We start from the raw sequence: 19,622 nt of genomic DNA on the forward strand, positions 1-19,622 counted from the left end.
TACCTCTAGTAAGAGCTTGAAAGTGTTATAGGTCTATAGAGATTTAAAAGAAAAAGGAATTGATTATATAATGACTAGGAAACTCAATCAGGATGCCCTGGAAAACCTGTTTTTCCAAATTCGTGGGATAGGACTCTTTATAATAACCCTCTGCCCGTCGAAGTGAAAAATCGCTTGCGCCTATTAATATTACGATGTCGCCTTCCCCACCCTACAAGTGCCCCAGTAGAAGATTCAGGTGGAATAATAATAACAAAGCAAGTTTTTCAGGATCTCGTGGACATTTCTCATGAAAGCGTGAACGAAATCCCTGAGGAAATAAACCTATTAGAGGTAGATAATGATAATAGAATTGACATTACAGATCTAATGAAAAGGAAAGAAATAGAAACACTCAGATATGTTGCTGGTTATATTCCTAGAAAATATAACAACAAAAGTGCAGTTTCGGATGGTAATTCCAGTCAACGAACTCCAGGATGGATAGAGATCGTTACATGTGGTGGGCTGGTTTATACCTCTTCTCAGTGGATGGCAACAATTTTATTGAAGAGTGTAAAATTATGTTTAGAAAATTTCATAAAAAATCAGTCAAAAGAAAAAAGAATATAATAGGCTGTTTATTTAGACTTTTGAGGAAAAAGCTTCTAAATGAAGATCCGGAATTATTGAAGTTATTTAGTAGAGCACGGACATCTTTTAGAATTCGTTACCTAAATAGAAGGAAACAGGACATCGCGTTCTTCACAAGACTAGGTGAGTCGGTTTAAATTTTGTGAAACATTCTTAAAATAAATTATTCTATTTGTAAAATCAGTGTTAAAATTGGGATATTTTCATTCCCCGTTGGTATTGAAATCCCTCCTCAATCACTTCACTGAAATGGGTTAATTGACAAAATATTTATTTAGCGATCCTGTATAAAATTAATTATTATTGATTAGTTTTAGTGCACACTCTACTCCAGTGTTATTAAGGGAAATGTAATATGTTTTGCATGCGTAATGTAAATTCTGTCGTTCACATGAGTAGTTTTTATTTACTGAATACTACTTTAATACAGGCCTAACTAATATTTTGAGGCTCGGAAACAGAAATTGAAGTGTAAAATAAACTATTGTACAATGCGTATTCGTTAATAACTTTCTTTTAAATTGGACTGAAATATTCTACAAAGGTTAGAGATATAAAAGCAAGTACAGTTAAGCATTCATAATAGTTTTTATATTGCTAAGAATTTGGAAAGTAAACCATCACTGAATTAAAAAAAAAAGAGATACTGTAGTGGGAGTTATATCCCTAAGCCTTTACTCCTCCAGTGTGTATGTGGCCCTAACAGATATGTAAATATAGATGTTTAAATCACTTGGTTATCGCTAGAAAGTGCAAGCCGAGGATTGAAAATGAATATAGTGTTCCCGTGGTGACGTCACAGATTTACAACCCTCTTGACTGTCCCTTGAAACGCTGTTATGAAGGGATCTGTGAGAGCGACAGCGACTGACTGTCCACGGACCTTGGAGTCAAAGAGTGTGTGTGTTCTGAAATTGAGTTGTGTGTTGATTATTTCATTGGGGTGTGTGTTTGTGTGTCTGTATATTTCATATATTTGGTATCTGTCGGATACAGGGGGGAGAGCCATTAATCCTTCCCATTGAAGGCTTTAAGGAACCAACCTGGACAAATACCCAATGTCCCATCCCTACCTTCCCGTGGTGCAGCTGTTAGTAAGCATAATTTTACAAGCTGTACTAAAGGGAGGGGCTACTCATCAATTAGCACTGGTCAGCTTGATGAGTTAATGACTGAATTTGGTATAATTTTCCTCTATTCAATACCTAATTCCCTCTTTACCCTTTCCTATCCAGCCCTCTGACTGAACTCTTACTTTCTTTGACCCCGACAGCATTAGAGCATTCGAGGCCTAGGGGTTCATTTCCCTTTCCTTCCTCCTCTTTCTACTTTGCTGTTCCTAGTGCTGACCTGCTATGGCACTAAAATCGTCCTTCAGTGGCTTAAGGAGGGAAAGCTGGTGATCAACAAGATCTCCCAGCTAGGTCCAGTGGACCCGTCGACCAACAGCATCCTCCAGACATTCTGGGGGTTGTGTGTGAATGAAGTAGCCACCAAAACGTTAAAATATGGTGTTCACTTAAATCGGCTACAACTTGCCATTCCCACTCCAATACATACAAATATACATACATACATAGCCACATCGAATTTTATATATAAGATTTCTTAGAAAATAAAGTTCAATAAACTATTCTGTTTTCAGGGAGAGGATCCTTCACACTTTAACAAAATTATTCATGTATCACTGAGCATAACGATCAATACTAGATACCCTACAGAAGAATGGCTACACATATATACTGATGGATCAACCACAGAAAACCTTACTGGAGCTGGAGTTACATGTACACATTTTTCCTTTTATCATTCTGTTGGCAGAGACACAACAAATTATGATGGTGAAATAGAGGCTATACACATTGCTCTCCGACAATTATTAAATCTTCCCTTAAATAAATATAACAAGACAGTAATTCTTTCAGATTCTAAAGCTGCAATTCAGGGAATATGTTCAAATGCTACAAAGAAGTCAACAAAAATAAGAGAATGCTACAAAATGTTAACACAACTCCAAAAAGTTAATAAGATTGTCCATCTCCAATGGATTCCAGCACACTGTGGAGTCATGGGGAATGAAACCGCAGACACACTTGCCAAGAAAGGCACAACAATAAAACAAAAATCTAAATTTAATATCTCATATTCCTCAATAAAACGCTTGATCACTACAAAATTTTCTCATTCATACCTACAAGAAGTAGAATCAAATGCTAAAGACAAAAAATGGATTACACTACTTTCCAACCCAGATATAATCCCCAGAGACCAAGGAAAACAGCAGTTGCAGCCTTCAGACTATTGACAAATCATGACTGTCTAGCAAGTCATCTCTACAGAATAGGTATCTCAGCTTCACCCATATGTGTCCTGTGTAACGATCCAGCAGAAATGAATGAAGACCACTTGAAGACCTGTGAAGCATTAAGATCAGAAGAAACTACAGTTCAAAAGTATTGGAAAGCACGACTGCTAATAATAATAATAATAATAATAATAATAATAATAATAATAATAATAATAATAATAATAATGATTTAATGGCTTCATTGCCAAATGCAAGGCACTAGACAACAACAACATATTTTCAAAGTTGCTATCTAAAGTGTCCCGTACGGAACCTGGAATAGCTGAAGGGGAATACAATGAGAACAAGGACAATGCAACGAGAAGAAGGAGAATATAAGAAGAACAATTGGAATACAAGGAAAATCATGAGAATGAAAGGAGAACAAGGTGAATATAAGCAGAACGAACGAGGAGAATACAAGGAGGACGAGGTAAATACAAGAAGAACAAGAAGAATGCAGGGAGAAAACGGAATAAATGGAGAGCAACCTGGATACAAGGGCAACATGGGGAATCCAAGGAGAACAAGGGAAATACAAGGAGAACATGGGAATTTAAGGAGAGGAAGAGGAATACGAAGTTAACAAGGGGATTACGGGAAGAACAGAAGAAAAATTAGGAGAATACGAGGATATGCGGAGAACAGAGGGGACACGAGAACACGTGAGATACAAGGAGAGTAGTGGGGATGCAAAGGAGAATAAGGGGAATACAAAAAGAACAAGGGAATACGGGGAGAATACGGGGGATATGCGAAGAACAGGGGGGACACGAGAACACGTGAGGTAGAAGGGTAATAGGGGGAATGCAAGGAGAATACAGAAAGAAAAACGTACAGTATAATGTCGCGAGAAGTCATTGTTTAACATAAAGAATAATGTTATGAGCAGTGGCGTCTGATTGAGGCAAGTGAGCCAAGCCTCAGTCACTTGACTTAACTGAAATCAAATTTTGTGTTTTTGTATAATATATCAGTTAATTGAATGAAGCATATATCGCATTAGAAGTATTTGAATACTTTGTGATGTATATAGACCTGTCTTGCAGTAAGATTTGTTCCTGAAGCCAGGATCGCTAGTGCCGGGTCTGGCTTCTGGCTGGCTTCGTATGTTTTCTTGGGTTTTCAGGTTGCACTTGAAACGTTGTAGCTGAGGCACAATTCGTCTGGGATCGTGGCCTGGTCAGCTTTCACTCCTCCCATCCATGGACCAGTCTCAAGGTTGGAATAGGGTGGGTATAGCAGTGGTGACTTGTCTTCCTAAATAGACAATAAAAAACATAAAAATTCCCACTGTTTAACAGGCAAGTACTATTGTACTTCGAGGAGCCAAGATGGCAGACAGAAACTTGCTAATAAGTGAACATAAAGTGATATTACGTGTGTGTATAAGCAGTGCATGTTAAACAGTGATGTTTATGGACGTTGTAAAAATAGTGTTGTTGAATGTATGTCACAGTTTATGACTTAAGTGAGGGTGTTGTATTATTGTACTTCGTAATACAGTAGAGAATGTGGTCTAATGTTGTTATGTGTTTCGTGAAAATATAAAGAGAAACAGATGCGAGAAATAATTATGATGTAGTTAATTCATTGTTAGAGTGATCTTTTTCGAGAAGAAATGATATTGAAAGAAAGGAAGTTTTAAATAAAGATGTAGCCTACGGAGATATCTAGGCCATACAAGGTAATGCAATTCCGAAGTTAGCTTCGGTTTGCATTCCGACTATTTTCCACGGTTTATCATCACCTTTTCTTTCCATCACAACATACACACATGCATGAATGCATGCATACATACATACATCTCTGGAAGTGATTCACTGGCCACACCCAGCTGAAGAACCACTCATAAGAGCGCCTATGGAGGATACAGCAAACAAAATAGATATATACACGGATGGAAGTAAAACCGGAGGAAAAGTTGGAGCTGCTGCAGTCATAATCCAAAACGACATGATCATCCACCGATCCAAATACAAACTGCATGAAAAATGTTCTAACAATCAGGCAGAACAAATAGCAATCTTGAAGGCACTACAACATATTGAGAATGTAGAAATAACAGAAGAAATAGAGAAAATTGCAATAGTTAACACAGACAGCAAAGTGACACTGGACACTTTACAGAACAAAAATAAACATAATCCAATAATTGAAAATATAAAGAAAGAATTGAAAAAATTGGAGAGACAGCAATGGACAGTGCTCTTTACGTGGGTGAAGGCCCATGTTGGAATATTAGGGAATGAGATAGCTGACCGTCTTGCCAAACAAGCCACCATAGAAGATGAAGGGGAAATAGCTTATAACAAAATACCGAGAGAGACCATATTAACAGAAGAAAGAGGAAAAGAGCTTAAGAAAATAGCAAGAGCAGTGGACTATCTCAACCAAAGGAGCAATAACGAAATCATTCTTCCCATCAATTAAAGACAGATTGAAGATAAATTTACCTGTCGGGGCAGAATTTACTTCTATTGTGACAGGTCATGGCTTCACAAGATTGTACCTTCACAGATTCAAGATTATTCCAACTCCAACGTTCCCTTGCAGACTAAAAGAAGAACAGACAGTCAACCATATAATATTAAGATGTGCCACACTGATAAAAGAAAGAAGAATTCTACGAGATAATATAATGCGCACAGGTCAAACCTGGCCTCCACCTTTTGATCAGTTCACAACAACATACCTTAAAAGCTTCAGAAAATTTATAAAATCCATAGAATTTGGCAAAATGTAACAGTAATTGAAATTAGAAATAATATTAACAATGATGGTAACCTAAAATAGAAGAAGTACAATTAGGCAACACTTGTATCTATAAGAATTTCAAGATCTCAATCAAAATTGTAAATATCTTGTTTTCATGTCATAAATTATGTAACTAATTATTGTAATATTTTATGTAAAGCATGTAGTATTACTCCAATGTAATGGAGCATGCTGATATACAAAAATACATACATACATACATAACATAACATAACATACATACATACATACATACATACAAAGACAAAGAATTGTACGCACATCAAAAATCAATTCAGTAAGGACCGCGTTTATGTACCTCCACTGCCACAAACACTGGTACAGCTGAGGGAGCGCATCAATAATGTAGCACACATAGAACATTTATAGAGTGTGGGAATAAATGTGTTGCGTGTACGGTTCTGTTGATGTATCACTTCTGGTTGTACAGGTATTAGTTTTGAAAATATAGCAGTTTGATTCTTTTGTAGTAGCCCTGTATTTTCTGAGGAAAATATTTATTTTAGGTACACATTTCTGCAGCTCACCCAAATATGTAATTAGGTGATAAAATATGTGTACCTTACCCTGTAATTAATATGTACCACCTAGATATTTCAATCGCACATTTTACAAAGGAACTAATTCAAAATTTGCATTTTTTGTGATGAAATGATTAATACTTCCATGAAATATTGATTTGCAAAGAAAGGAACTTAGTCAAACCTTCCTCTGTATCTCTAACATCAAGTTAATATTCATAGTACTGGACTGGTACACTCGTATTTAACCTATTCATGAAAATAAGTTTCTTTGCTCTCCTAGAATGTAGCAAATTTTGACTTACTTTCTTTCTAAAAAGTGATATCCTTTGTAATATTAATACATTTCTCGCTTTCACTTGACCATGAATTAACGCAACACAAATCAGATAACGGTCCTATGCATGTTATGAGAGGATTTCGAAGTTTCATTACTGTTAGAATTAGTTGATAAGCACAGGAACGCCATTTCGTAGTGCTTTAGCAATAACATCTTTAGCAAGACTTCTAGTTTCTGTTGCATTCAAACAATTTTATTATAAAATACGATAATTTGGTCCAGGGAGCATCCGTTTTGGTACAAAGATAACTCGTTTGGCTTGTTTCTCAAATGAAATTACGAAATGGTGTTCGTGTGCTTAACACTTAATAATCTTAATTATTCTGTTCGGTGGGATGAATATGTTCCTTTAAAGGCTACAATTTTTTTATAATTACCTGGTTTTACGACTGAACGCTGTAGCCTCATTTCTGCTTCTGCATTTAGCCTATTTCAGTAATTTGTTTTCTTAGATAAATACGCAGAGAATCCAGATATGAAACTGATTAATATTATATTTCTTTCTAGATCTTTAATAGTATTAATAATATTAATAAAATGAAATATAATAATTATTAATATTTATTTTGTAATTTTACGATTATATTATAAGTGTTATTATTGATTATGTTTCATGTCTTTACTGATCGTATTTTCGTGACTTAGTATACACTTTGCTGTAGGCCTGTTCTCCAAATTTAAAATAGTACCGTATTTAAATATAATTTATTATTCACCGAATTCCACACATTCAGAAGCACTGCATTATACGATTTATTTTGTTCGTATTTATTGATAAGGATGGTCATAAAACAATGTAATGTATTAAATCCATAAAACCTCATTGTCCTCAGTAATTTCTAAATTGCGTCACGATTTCGGTAGTGTTTTAAATGTGCCTGTCCAATCGAGGCTTAATTATGTCTCCAATATACACATATTTTATTTTTGAATCGTCATTGACGCTACAAAACGTAAATGCTTTTATTCCCTACTTATTGTCGCAGTTTTCAAACAGGAATTGTAATATAACTTAGAAAACTTACCTCAGTGGGAAGAAGTTCATCCTGGTTGTCCCATGGGAATCGAACAGAGCTCCTTAATTCACTTACTCTTCATAAAACGGCATCTTTGCTTACTTTCATTGAAATCAAAACTCATAATGGCTGTCCAATATGTTATTTACATTGTTGAAGACGGTATTGTTAAACGTTGAGCGATGAATGCGAATTACATAGAGAATGAAAATATGGAACTGACGTCAGTGGGTAGAAGCTGTAGACAAGAAAATGGATAGTACTTAGGTTGAGAACTTTCGACCTGATTTTAAATATAGTCAACTGGCCGCAAGGGAATTTAAATATTGTCGTTTTCATATTTTATATTTAAAACGTATTTTTAAGTTTTCTAAATAAATTGATATAACTTATATTATTTTATGATGCAGTTATGTATTGCATTCATGTTACTTGATATTATTTTATGAGTATAGAAATCACAAATCTTTACTTTTTGCGAGAATATTAATTTCAAAACTTATTGGCTTAGAGATCTTCTTCCTCTTCTTTTATTAATTTTGTAGCTCAAACTTCATTCTATAGTCGACTTGGTTGGCAAGTTGGTATAGCGCTGGCCTTCTATGCCCAAGGTTGCGGGTTCGATCCCGGGCCAGGTCAATGGCATTTAAGTGTGCTTAAATGCGACAGGCTCATGTCAGTAGATTTACTGGCATGTAAAAGAACTCCTGCGGGACAAAATTCCGGCACATCCGGCGATGCTGATATAACCTCTGCAGTTGCGAGCGTCGTTAAATAAAACATAACATTTAACATTCATTCTATACTATGTTGGCTGCATTTTCACAATAGTCAGAAGATGAATCTTAATGTTGCTGGCTGTGCAGCTTAGAAATCATAGTTCTTCCTACGTGTTCATCTCTGTATTTGGTTTAAAAAACAGTTATTTATGGTACTTGTAAGGTAAGTGTATCTTTATTGCACGAGTGGAAAGATTTAATCACGAGGCAATGAAGATCATGCTCACAAGTATCATACGTAATTTTATCCATGACCATAACAAAAAATTTTGTTTTATGAAAGAAAATATGTTGAAAATAAGTCCTCAGTCAGATATCATGGCATGCATTTTAAAATCGATACGTATACTAGTCATGATGTAGGACGCCATGAATAGTGAAGAATGGTATCTAAGGCGTTTGGATAAATAACAAATTATAATTTTATTATATAATTTTAGTTTTTTTTTTTTTTCATTTTAAACGTGTATTTTAATCTTTTTCAAGTTTCAGGGATTATTTGGAAGCATTCACGGGACTAATGTGATTAAAATAATTTCACATTTTACTTCTGTAAACTTAAGAGAAATATTAAAACGTAATTAATCATTGTGTCTGTTTAGCTTAGTTGACTAAGGCGTGTCGTTATTAAAACGTAATTAATCATCGTGTCTGTTTAGCTCAGTTGACTAAGGCGTGTTGTTATTAAAACGTAATTAATCATCATGTCTGTTTAGCTCAGTTGACTAAGGTGTGTTGTTATTAAATTCTATAAAAATTCTACAATTCTATAAACCCAACTTCGCAGGTTCAATTCTCCTCGCATCCCAAAAAGTAATTTTTTTTACAAAATTAAAAAAAAATACGTTTTATTTTTATATGCCCCCATTTTCTCTGGAACAAGTGAAAGTAGGCAATTGAAATTTCACGTTCTTTTATCATACTACATTATTTCAGTCGTGTAGTAATTACGGTAATGTACTGATAGAAAATATAAACTACAAACCTCTGTAGCAGTCGAAACTTTTTCAAATAGGCCTAATAACACAATAGAAGTAGGTTAATTCGACATTTGTTAATTGGAATAAAGTCTAGTTCCCTAGTAGGCCTAATTACTTTTAAAACTAATGTTCATAATTAATATTGCATTCCAATTTTCGAACCTTACATTTGGAAAATTCATTGATATCAACGAAAATAGTGTCCATTCTGGAATCCTAGAGGATGTTGATGAAATGCCATTACTTTTTCTTTTATCTATAAAATGTCGCTCTTTAATATAGTAATTCATTTTATTTTATAAAACAAAGTAATGTGATTTTTATGCTGTACTAGCTGAAAGCACCAAGCATTGTCCGGGTTTTCCTTTTTGCTTCTATTTTTAATTAAACTGGTTGTTATAGAAATCTCGGAAACTCAACTATAGACAACCAAAACGAATTGCCTTTACTAAGGTTTCTCGACCATAAAGTTGAATCTTTACTTCTTTGCCAAATGTCTGCCAGGGTCAACTCAATATAATACAGGTGCAGATCAGACACCGAAAAGAAAACATTTCATCATGTGCCTTACGATAAACTGTTTTTAATTAATTTATATATATATATTTGTTTATTTATTTATTTATTTATTTATTCTGACGTACTTAGTTAAGGCCATTAGATCTTCTCTTCCACACCACCAGAAATACAAATAAAATCATAGAAAAAGCCAAACTATAAACAAAGTAAGACCAAACGAACATATATATAGGTTAGAGTCACACAAGATTTAAATGAATTAGCATTGTCTTCAAGTCCTATCTATACGCCCACTAAGGGTTGGCTCAATGTTCTACAGGTCTTACATTTAATATCTGCCTGTCGGGGACCATTACATTTCAAGTGACTTATCTTATTCATCGGCGTCAGCCTATTAATAAGTATTACAGCCTTTCTGCCGTCTCCTTTCTCCCCATCGCAAATGTGACGTTGTACAGAGACAGAGATAAAGTAATTATAAGATCTGTACATAGATCTGAAGCTCTGCTGACGTAAATGTCACGTAATTTCGTGTCTATGTGTACTTTCACTTGAAATTCAGAGACAACTGACGATAAATAAGGAATTATCTTGTTCCCAGACTGAACCCATTGGGGTGTCATCGTGAGCCATAATTTATCTCTCTATCGGTCGCACCAAGAATCGGTATATATGTATGTAATTTAATTTATATTGAAAGGCTTTTTTATCCCTTGACCACTGTATGCCCGCTTATGTCATACCCGGTTTTTAAAATATGACTTAAGAATTTTGAATATCTCGCAAATTAAGATCATATTAATTATAATATTTTTTTATTTTATAAAGAGAAATAAAAACGTAAAATATAATTTCGCGAGAAGTCATTGTTTGACATAAAGAATAATGTTATGAGTGACATATATTTGACAAATTAAGATATTGTTCTTTCTATATATATGAAATTACAGGAAAATGGCTGGACGGATTTTAATGAATGACTCCACATTTTAAAGCTTATAATCCAAAGATTTGTGGAAAATAGTTTTCAGTGAAACGTCAATTTTCCTACATAATTTTCCTATTTTCCAAAATCCATCTGACGTCAGTTTTGAGTACTAATAGTTATTCAGCATAAGACAAATACTCTCGCGATATGACCAGAGATGTTAAAGCGAGTATAAATAACGGCAAAAAAAAAAAAAAAAGACAAACACTAAAATAAACAATATCATGAAGACCACGACTCCAGAATCGCCAACAGATTCTCTCACATATAGGTCGATCTTCATTTGCAAATCAAACTTTCAGGAATAACTCCCTGTAAAGTTAATTTGAATAATTTCGAGAGAAAAAGTGTTCCAGGGCCGGGTATCGAACCCGGGACCTTTGGTTAAACATACCAACGCTCTCCCAACTGAGCTACCCGGGAACTCTACCCGACACCGATCCAATTTTTCTCTCTATATCCACAGACCTCAAAATGGGCTGACAACCGTCAAGCAACCAACATTGAGTGCACACTAACTCTGTGTGACTTAAATTGTGGTTTTCTATTACGTACAGTGACGTGTATTATGCAAATCAAGCTTTCAGGAATAACTCACTGTAAATTGGATCGGTATCGGGTAGAGTTCCCGGGTAGCTCAGTTGGGAGAGCTTTGGTACGTTTAACCAAAGGTCCCGGGTTCGATACCCGGCCCCGGAACAATTTTTCCCTCGAAATTATTCGATCTTCATTTGTCTCTATATTGGTTACTAAAAACCAGTGTTGCTAATTCAGCGGTTTTTCCCCTAGATCTAACATTTTTCGGCGCTAATTTAGCAGGTAAATTTTATGAAATTTGTATTGCTGATATTTTTAGCGCTCACAGCAGCGAAATAATATAATTTTACGTTGACAATGTACCAATTTAGCGGTTTCTGCACGACTTCACAGCGGATTTTTAAGAATCGTGTTGGCCACACTGCTAGAAACTTCAGAAACTTAATACGAATGTTTATCATGGATAAAATTTACAGATCTGATTCTCTGTTGTGTAAAACTGAAGAAGGTTTGTTGACATTATTTTCATTAAAAATGAAATATTACAGGTAATTGTGTATATTTGTCACTAATGATACACATTGATTATTGATGATATGAAAATGAAACCTTTTGAGGTTATGTAAATGAACTATGTACCCGGTACTCGTTGTTATGTTTACACAGTGGCTTCCTTCTGAAAAGAATTTTAATAGTTTGTTACTAGATGTGATTCTAGTCAGTTTGTAATATATTTTTGGTCCAGGGAAAATATACATCTTTTATGATTATACAACAATGGCTGACTTCACAGCTTATGTGACGAGTACCGGGCGCTAGGAAACTTCCAGACGTAGAGAATAACTTACATTAAATCTCCATTTCTTTAATTTTCTGAGTAACGGCTACACATATACCTATGCTACTAAAAGCTACAAATCTTACGTTTGTTATTAAAAATTAAATACTTTTATAGTTATAAATCAAGTGATATGAGTCTTTTTCAGATATTAATGGCGGTGCGATGTTGATATTTATGTGTGATTCGCGAACTATCCTAGGTAGAGGCATTATTAATTAAATGAGTCATGCTTCCTATTCTGCGTCTTTAAACTGCAGTATATCAAATTTATATTCCTTTGGTTTAATCAATCAGATTCGTGAACGCTACTAAGTATATCATTTTACTGTACGAAAAGTAGCAGGCAATTTCATTTCTTTCTGACATGACGAGTTACGGTAGTTTATTTCCCACAACAAGCAACGAATAAAATGCTGAAACAATGATTTTAGTTGAATAATTTTATTTACAATTTACAGATTATACGATTCTACAATTCCGCTACAGCATTCGCCTCATTTCCAGCATCTCAACAATGGATTCCTCACAACAGCCTCTACTGTTGAAAATACGTGAGAAAATATTACTCTACTGAAGCGAGTGGAGACGCGGGCGTAATGTGAACTATCGCGACGACGCTATACGAACGCAGAAGTACAAGTGACGTTCTGGGCTGCAGGACTCCACTGGTCTTGGTCGAATAATACATACATAACTTTCATCTCTGATATTCAGTGAGTATTCATTACGAGCTTATGACCAATAAATAAGTCATTCATTGACTATTATTATGCTTGCGTTTTAACGTGGCCAAAATCATGTCCAGCATTTACTGGTATCTAATACACTTCAAAATGTCATATTGTTGTCAACAGGTTTATAAAAATATTCCATAAACTAATCGACCTCCACCGGAACTATACAAATATTCACAATGAAAACAGCAGCTCCTATGCAATACCTGAACTCAGCTGCTGAAGAAGCAGGTAGTTGCCAATGTCTCCCGGTCACAGAGTGGAACATCGCGCATTCTTGCCCCAGGATTATGCACACACATTTTATTCCTGCCTATCGCCTTGCACATATCTGCCTAACAGGCAATTCTTGTTTCCCTCTCATTCTTCCTGCCAGTTGCAAAAGTCTAAACGACATTTTAACTGGCAACTGTTGTTTGCCTCTCATCATTCCTCACAGTTGCAAAAGTGGAAACAAGCTTAAGAGCTTTCTTTTGTAATTAAAACATTTCATCACAGTATGAACTATTGTTGCATAATGGGATACATAACAAATTAAAATCTGTAACTGTGCATAGTGTACTCGAAGTAAACATTTCATTAAGAAATTAATTTAAATCAACATTTTCTTTCTTTTATATTACCTATCAACTTTCTTTGCCAATACAAAAAATATTATACAGAGACATTATAACATGAACCGAGAAAATGGCAGGTTACTGACAGTCTGCAATGCACAGGCTGTTAGAGGTGCGGGTAGATCCTCAGTCACCATATGGCATTTACTGTAGTCACAAGTCGAGTTACATAAGTCTTCATCCCTAAAGTGTAGTGATTATTATGTATTTTAATGCCCACCAAGAAAACTAGACTTAAACTCCGAATAAAGTTTCCATACGCACCTGTCCCTTCTGTCCAAATAATTTCAAAACTTGCTGAAAGAAACAGCCTCAGTGAACAATCCAAAATCAAACAGAAAACGTAGTATTTTTAAACTATAAAAATTAGATGAGACTTGTGAAAGATTAGAACTTCAGAGTGTTGTTGATCAGAAGATGTCAGGTAGGGGGGGGGGTGTGTGTGTGTGTGTGTGTGTGTGTGTGTGTGTGTGTGTGTGTGTGCGTGCGTGCGCGGTTTTTTTTTTCCATTTCCAACAGCGACTGAGCATGAGAAGTCCAAATCATTGAACACATATTGTTAGTACTGTTATGTATTATACACAGTTTAGTATATACAGTTGCGAAGCTTGGGATGATTTTTTGCATTTCTCGCGATAGTTGCTAGCCACTTGGAGCACTGTGAGTACTAGGAACAATAGACTGTGTCACTGCCATCGTGATTTAATATAGGCAGACCATGTGACTTGCTTAACCTGATCACGGAGGGTGGCGTTTCAACCATATAAATTAGTTGCAATGCATAAAGAGTAACATATATTTCTATAAAATGTAGTGTAATTGCATTAATAAATTTAAAACAATGATTATGAGACACTTCAGATATAATTTACTTGCGAGTTAAGGTGTAATATTATTTTTGGTGTGAAAATTACGTTGTTCGTATGTGTAATACCTGACTTTATTTGGATTAAATATTGCGAATTCTTGTGCATTCATTTATGCACGATTCAATGATTTTCAGTTGCACCGCACGGATATTTAGATATGTTGAAATTATAGGTTATGTTTACTGTACCAATACTTCAATATTCGCATTTATACATTATAATTAAGCATAAAGTGATAACTTGTAAATGCAATTTGTCTCTATTTCAGTTGTATTTATTCGTTTCTTATGGTACTCCAATCTGAAGTCTGATTAATGTACTATGCTAGTAGGCTAAACTAAACTAGCGCAGAGGTAGTTCCTTTGTACTCATATTCCTTGCATATATGGATCTGTGACAGGTTAGGTTTGGTTAGTTTTGGCTTTTATTATGTCTTGCTTATACGATTACCTGCACCTCCACAAAAAATCTCTTATAAATTCAACGATTTTCACTTCAGAAATTGCAGTAACTACCTCAGCGCTAGTTCCACCACTTTATGAGTGCTGCCTTATTGGCCTTCGGACACTTGACTATATTAAAATACAGTAACCTCACAGCGCTATTACTAGAGCAACTAGATTTACAAAGTTTCCAATGCTCTGCCATTACATATGTAGGCCTATGTTATGTCATATGGAAATTATAGGTTATTATTTATATTCCTATATTCGCAATTATACATTATAATTAAGCATAATGTCATGTATGATACGACACACATTCAATTTGTCTGTATTTTAATACTACAGTCGAGTACGTTCTGAATTATTGTATTAATCTATTTCCTAAGAGACGAAGTAACAATCGTACATACACTAATTTCATAGGAGTGGTATGGTAAATTTTCTATCTACAATTCTTCCATTTTAAACTTAAAATGTTGATGCGAATAGATTATGTTAACATGTAAAATTCTCTTCACATTAAAATAACACAGTTTTGTAATTATTTCTGCGACAGATTATGCAATAAGATGTAAACGGAACTTATGGACACATTACACTAAATAAAATTTAGCAATGGTACACAATAAAGTTATAATATTTCACTGAGCTCCATACACTGAAATAGAAAACCCGAACATACATTATCATCTGCTCAGGAAAGGGTCTGTGCTGAGGCGATAGTAGCGATCCTGGTGGTCAGCAACTATCTGTGTATGCATATTTATTAAGTATTGAGCTTCGCAACTAACTGTGGTATTATAGAAGTGCCGCTGAAATGATTAGGCAGACTGGAATGAGTTACCCATTATTTTCTCGCATCACATCATAATATTGCTGTAGAATGCATATATTGCATTTTGATTACTTTTAGTTCATTGCAATATTGTTGCTAGTCTTGCACATAAATGTCCGTGCAATGTAACGAGCACCATATGCCTGTGTTTTGTTTTCTCTCATAATACTCACTTCAACTCCATGGTCTTGAAAAAGCAGGCATACTCACAGTGCTGCAAACAGCTTTTATAGCACTATAGCCGAACATGTTTCAATTTGTAAACACGAGTCTGGTCCTAAAATGACACCTTATTCTAATTCCATGTCATTTACACAACAGGGAACTCTTCATACCACTCAACAAATTTCCTCCACTATGGCTGCTGACACTTTGTAACAAAGAAAATAAATCAACTATGTTTTCCAAAAAAGTATCTACAATTTAAAATGTGTCCCAAAACTGACTGTCGTGTGTTCCATCACTCGTCACTTGTAAACGTAAATCCTAATCCTGATGTTGTCTGGTAATGATTTTCTTCCCAAATAAATATATCCTTCGGAATATATATATGATAAGACTTTCTTGTGTTAAATTCTAACGTACCTTGTTTACATGTTTCGACCTATTTATGGGTCATCCTCAGAACTGGTCGTTGTTTTCTTTCCTGTGAGGATTACAGCCACACAAACATATACAAACTCAAATGTAACACCTGCAACAACTTCTACATAGGACAGACAGGCAGATCATTTCAAACACGTTACAAAGAACACATCACAGCCATAACAATATTACAAAACACCTCCACATATGCAGAACACATCACAAATGCTAACTACATCAACACAGACATGGAAATACTACACATCCAACCAAAAAGCCAGAAACTAAACACACTAGAACAATATGAAATATACAGACATACGGAAACACATCCCAACGAAATTCTCAACACACAACTCAATTTCAGAACACACACACTCTTTGACTCTGCATTATACCACATGAACACACCCTCACAGGAAACAAAACAAGAGGTGCCAAGACCAACAACGACCAGTTCTGAGGATGACCCATAAATAGGTCGAAACATGTAAACAAGGTAGGTTAGAATTTAACACAAGAAAGTCTTATCATACATATTTCGAAGTGATAGTGTTAAAAGTTGTGTAATCAAGATGTAAAATATATCCTGTTCCTACATTCCTTAATAAACTTATAATACCACTCATGTAATGTTATAGTCTCTATACTGAAAGTTATTCATTACACATTGCATCTCCATCAACTATTCCTGCAACACCTTCTCCTTACAAAATACTGGGCCTAATGACGTCAAACATTTAATACTATGAGCCTGCTATTAACACTTGTAACATATTGGATACCGTACTGAAAATCACTGACAATGAAATTAGCTTTTATACAGTTTACAGTATGTCTCTTATTGTTAAGAATTATTTCTCCTCTATTCCTTTAGACACACACACACACACACACACACACTGCCTTCTGATTGAACTGTGTGCCTCTGACAAAATGGAACTGTGAAGGAAAATATTAGTCTCTAAGAATGACTGAACGGATAGCAAACTGAAGACAAGTGTTGTAAATAGAAATGAGACCTATGTCAATAAATATTGCCATCCAGGAGTATACATTTGAAGGTGTATCCCAATTCAGATACCTTGGACTTATTATTAATAATAACTGTGATGTGAGTGGTTTTGTCAACGACAGAATACAGGCTGGAAATTGGGCTTATTACGCTAATCTTCCACTGTTTAAAAATCAGTTGTTATCGAGGATGACAAAGATTAAAGTTTATAAAACATTAGTTCGTCCTGTAGTTACCTTTGGTTCAGAGACATGGACATTTACAAAGAAAGAAGAGAACTCCTTAAGAAGTTTTGAACAGAAGATTCTGCGTAGAATCTTTGGCCCAGTCAGTGATCATCAAGGATGGAGGATATGCTCCAACAATGAACTTCTTAACCTGGTAGGAGGTCAAGATGTTGTAAAATTTATGAAAGCTCAAACACTGAGATGGCTAGGACATGTAAACAGGATGCCTGAAACACGCACTCCTATTAAAATGTTGAAGGGTAGACTATATAACAGGAGGAGAAAGGGTAGACCAAAGTTAAGGTGGATGGATGGGGTATCCAAAGATCTTAAAATTATGGGAGTGAGAGGATGGATTAACATGGTAAAGGACAGAGTAAGATGGAAGGCTGTTGTTAAGGAGGCCAAAACCCACCCCGGGTTGTAGCGCTAACTGATGATGATGACCTATGTAAATAATAGATTCTAGGAAGAAGGACATTGCTATTAAATTCATAAAATAAGAATTTATAATAGAAATAGGACGAAGTATAGTAAATAATGGATCAAGGGAAAGTTAATCATAAGTAGGTAATAGCAAAACAACAAAGGTATCAGCAATAGGAATGTAGTGCTTCAATAGAATTTAGAAATGAGTGCATCATTAATATGAAGTAATAAAGCTAATCTGTATTAATAATGGAACTATAGTGCTAGATATAAGAAACTTGGTAAAATTACAACGGAGATATAGTACAACATTGCACAGATACATATTAGAACGAAGGAACAGAACACGACAAAGCACATTAAACCTAAAGCCTGTTGACCATAAGTAAGAAAATTCACTATAAATCGAAAGATAATACGTAAATTAAGAGACAAATTCTAAGTATAATAAGAATATAATGCATGTAATATTACTTTGTAACGGGGCATGCTGTATAAGAAATTTAAAAAAAAAACACACACACACGTAGGCTATTTACAGTGCAATTAAAAAGTTTAATACATTTCATGCAATAAACTTGTATTTAAATAATTGATTAAATGGCGATCTTACTTGTGTTAATTATGTAAGCATGTGTGGCTTACAGCTGTTTCGGTGCTACTTGACACCATCCTCAGAGCCTACTGGATCTTGGCGCTATCTCAACTTCGCTGCCTATTGTGTGGGTGCGTTCTTGTGATGAAGAGTTGTATCAAATAGTGTGTGTGTTCTGAAATTGATCTGTGTGTTGAGAATTTGATTAGGGTGTGTTTTAGTGTGTCTGTATATTTCATATTGTTCTAGTGTGTTGAGTTTTTGGTTTTTGGGTTGTATGTGTAGGATTTCCATGTCTGTATTTATGTTATTGTATGTGTGGTTAGCATTAGTTATATGTAGCACGTACGGCTGTAAACGCAACGGGATTTTAGCTTTGTCAGGAAATATAGGCTAACAAGATAAGGAATCATGGTTTTGGTTGATGCATTCTAGAATGTCAATTACAAAATTCTGTCATTGTTATTTGTCAACTAGCATGATTTCTTGAATTAATTTGCATTTTATAGATGTATAAACGAAGTTGTTTTGCAATGACATCCATAGGCGGAGAGAGAACTGTTCCCTTGGGGGGAACCCATGTAACAGTGTTACGGCTGACATCATTTACCTCCTCCCCCGTTGTAGCTCGACCGTGGTACAGTATAGCGGAATATGATCATTTAATAGAGGTACTTAACTTTTTGTTAAATTTTAACTGCTTGTATACTTTGTGACCTGGTAGAGTGTAAGAGAAGGCCTTACGGTCTTAACTCTGCCAGTATAAATAAAGAATTATTATTATTATTATTATTATTATTATTATTATTATTATTATTATTATTTTCGGAGTGCATGTTTCTTATATCCAATCTGCGATGTTTCGGACCAAGTTGTATAGGGCTTGAACTGTAGGTCTACTTACTTACTTACAAATGGCTTTTAAGGAACCCGAAGGTTCATTGCCGCCCTCACATAAGCCCGCCAGCGGTCCCTATCCTGTGCAAGATTA

The 19,622-nt window shown here is 35.0% G+C and overlaps 2 long non-coding RNA genes across 3 annotated transcripts; one reads left to right on the forward strand and one right to left on the reverse strand.

Moving 5' to 3' along the window:
• Positions 1-3,999: 3,999 nt before the first annotated feature.
• On the reverse strand, positions 4,000-8,534 carry LOC138693420 (uncharacterized). Its single transcript, XR_011330307.1, has 3 exons — positions 8,429-8,534; positions 7,645-8,186; positions 4,000-4,240 (listed from the first exon to the last, which is right to left on the reverse strand). It is a non-coding gene; the product is annotated as an uncharacterized lncRNA (long non-coding RNA).
• A 3,285-nt stretch (positions 8,535-11,819) lies between these two features.
• On the forward strand, positions 11,820-19,420 carry LOC138693419 (uncharacterized). Of its 2 annotated transcripts, XR_011330306.1 has the most exons (3): positions 11,820-11,946; positions 12,738-12,992; positions 13,134-19,420. It is a non-coding gene; the product is annotated as an uncharacterized lncRNA (long non-coding RNA). The 2 variants fall into 2 exon arrangements; XR_011330305.1 differs by having other exon boundaries at positions 12,738-19,420.
• The last annotated feature ends 202 nt before the right edge of the window (positions 19,421-19,622 follow it).

Source organism: Periplaneta americana, chromosome 17, assembly GCF_040183065.1.
Source record: "Periplaneta americana isolate PAMFEO1 chromosome 17, P.americana_PAMFEO1_priV1, whole genome shotgun sequence".
In the NCBI taxonomy this organism is placed as follows: Eukaryota; Metazoa; Arthropoda; class Insecta; order Blattodea; family Blattidae; genus Periplaneta; species Periplaneta americana.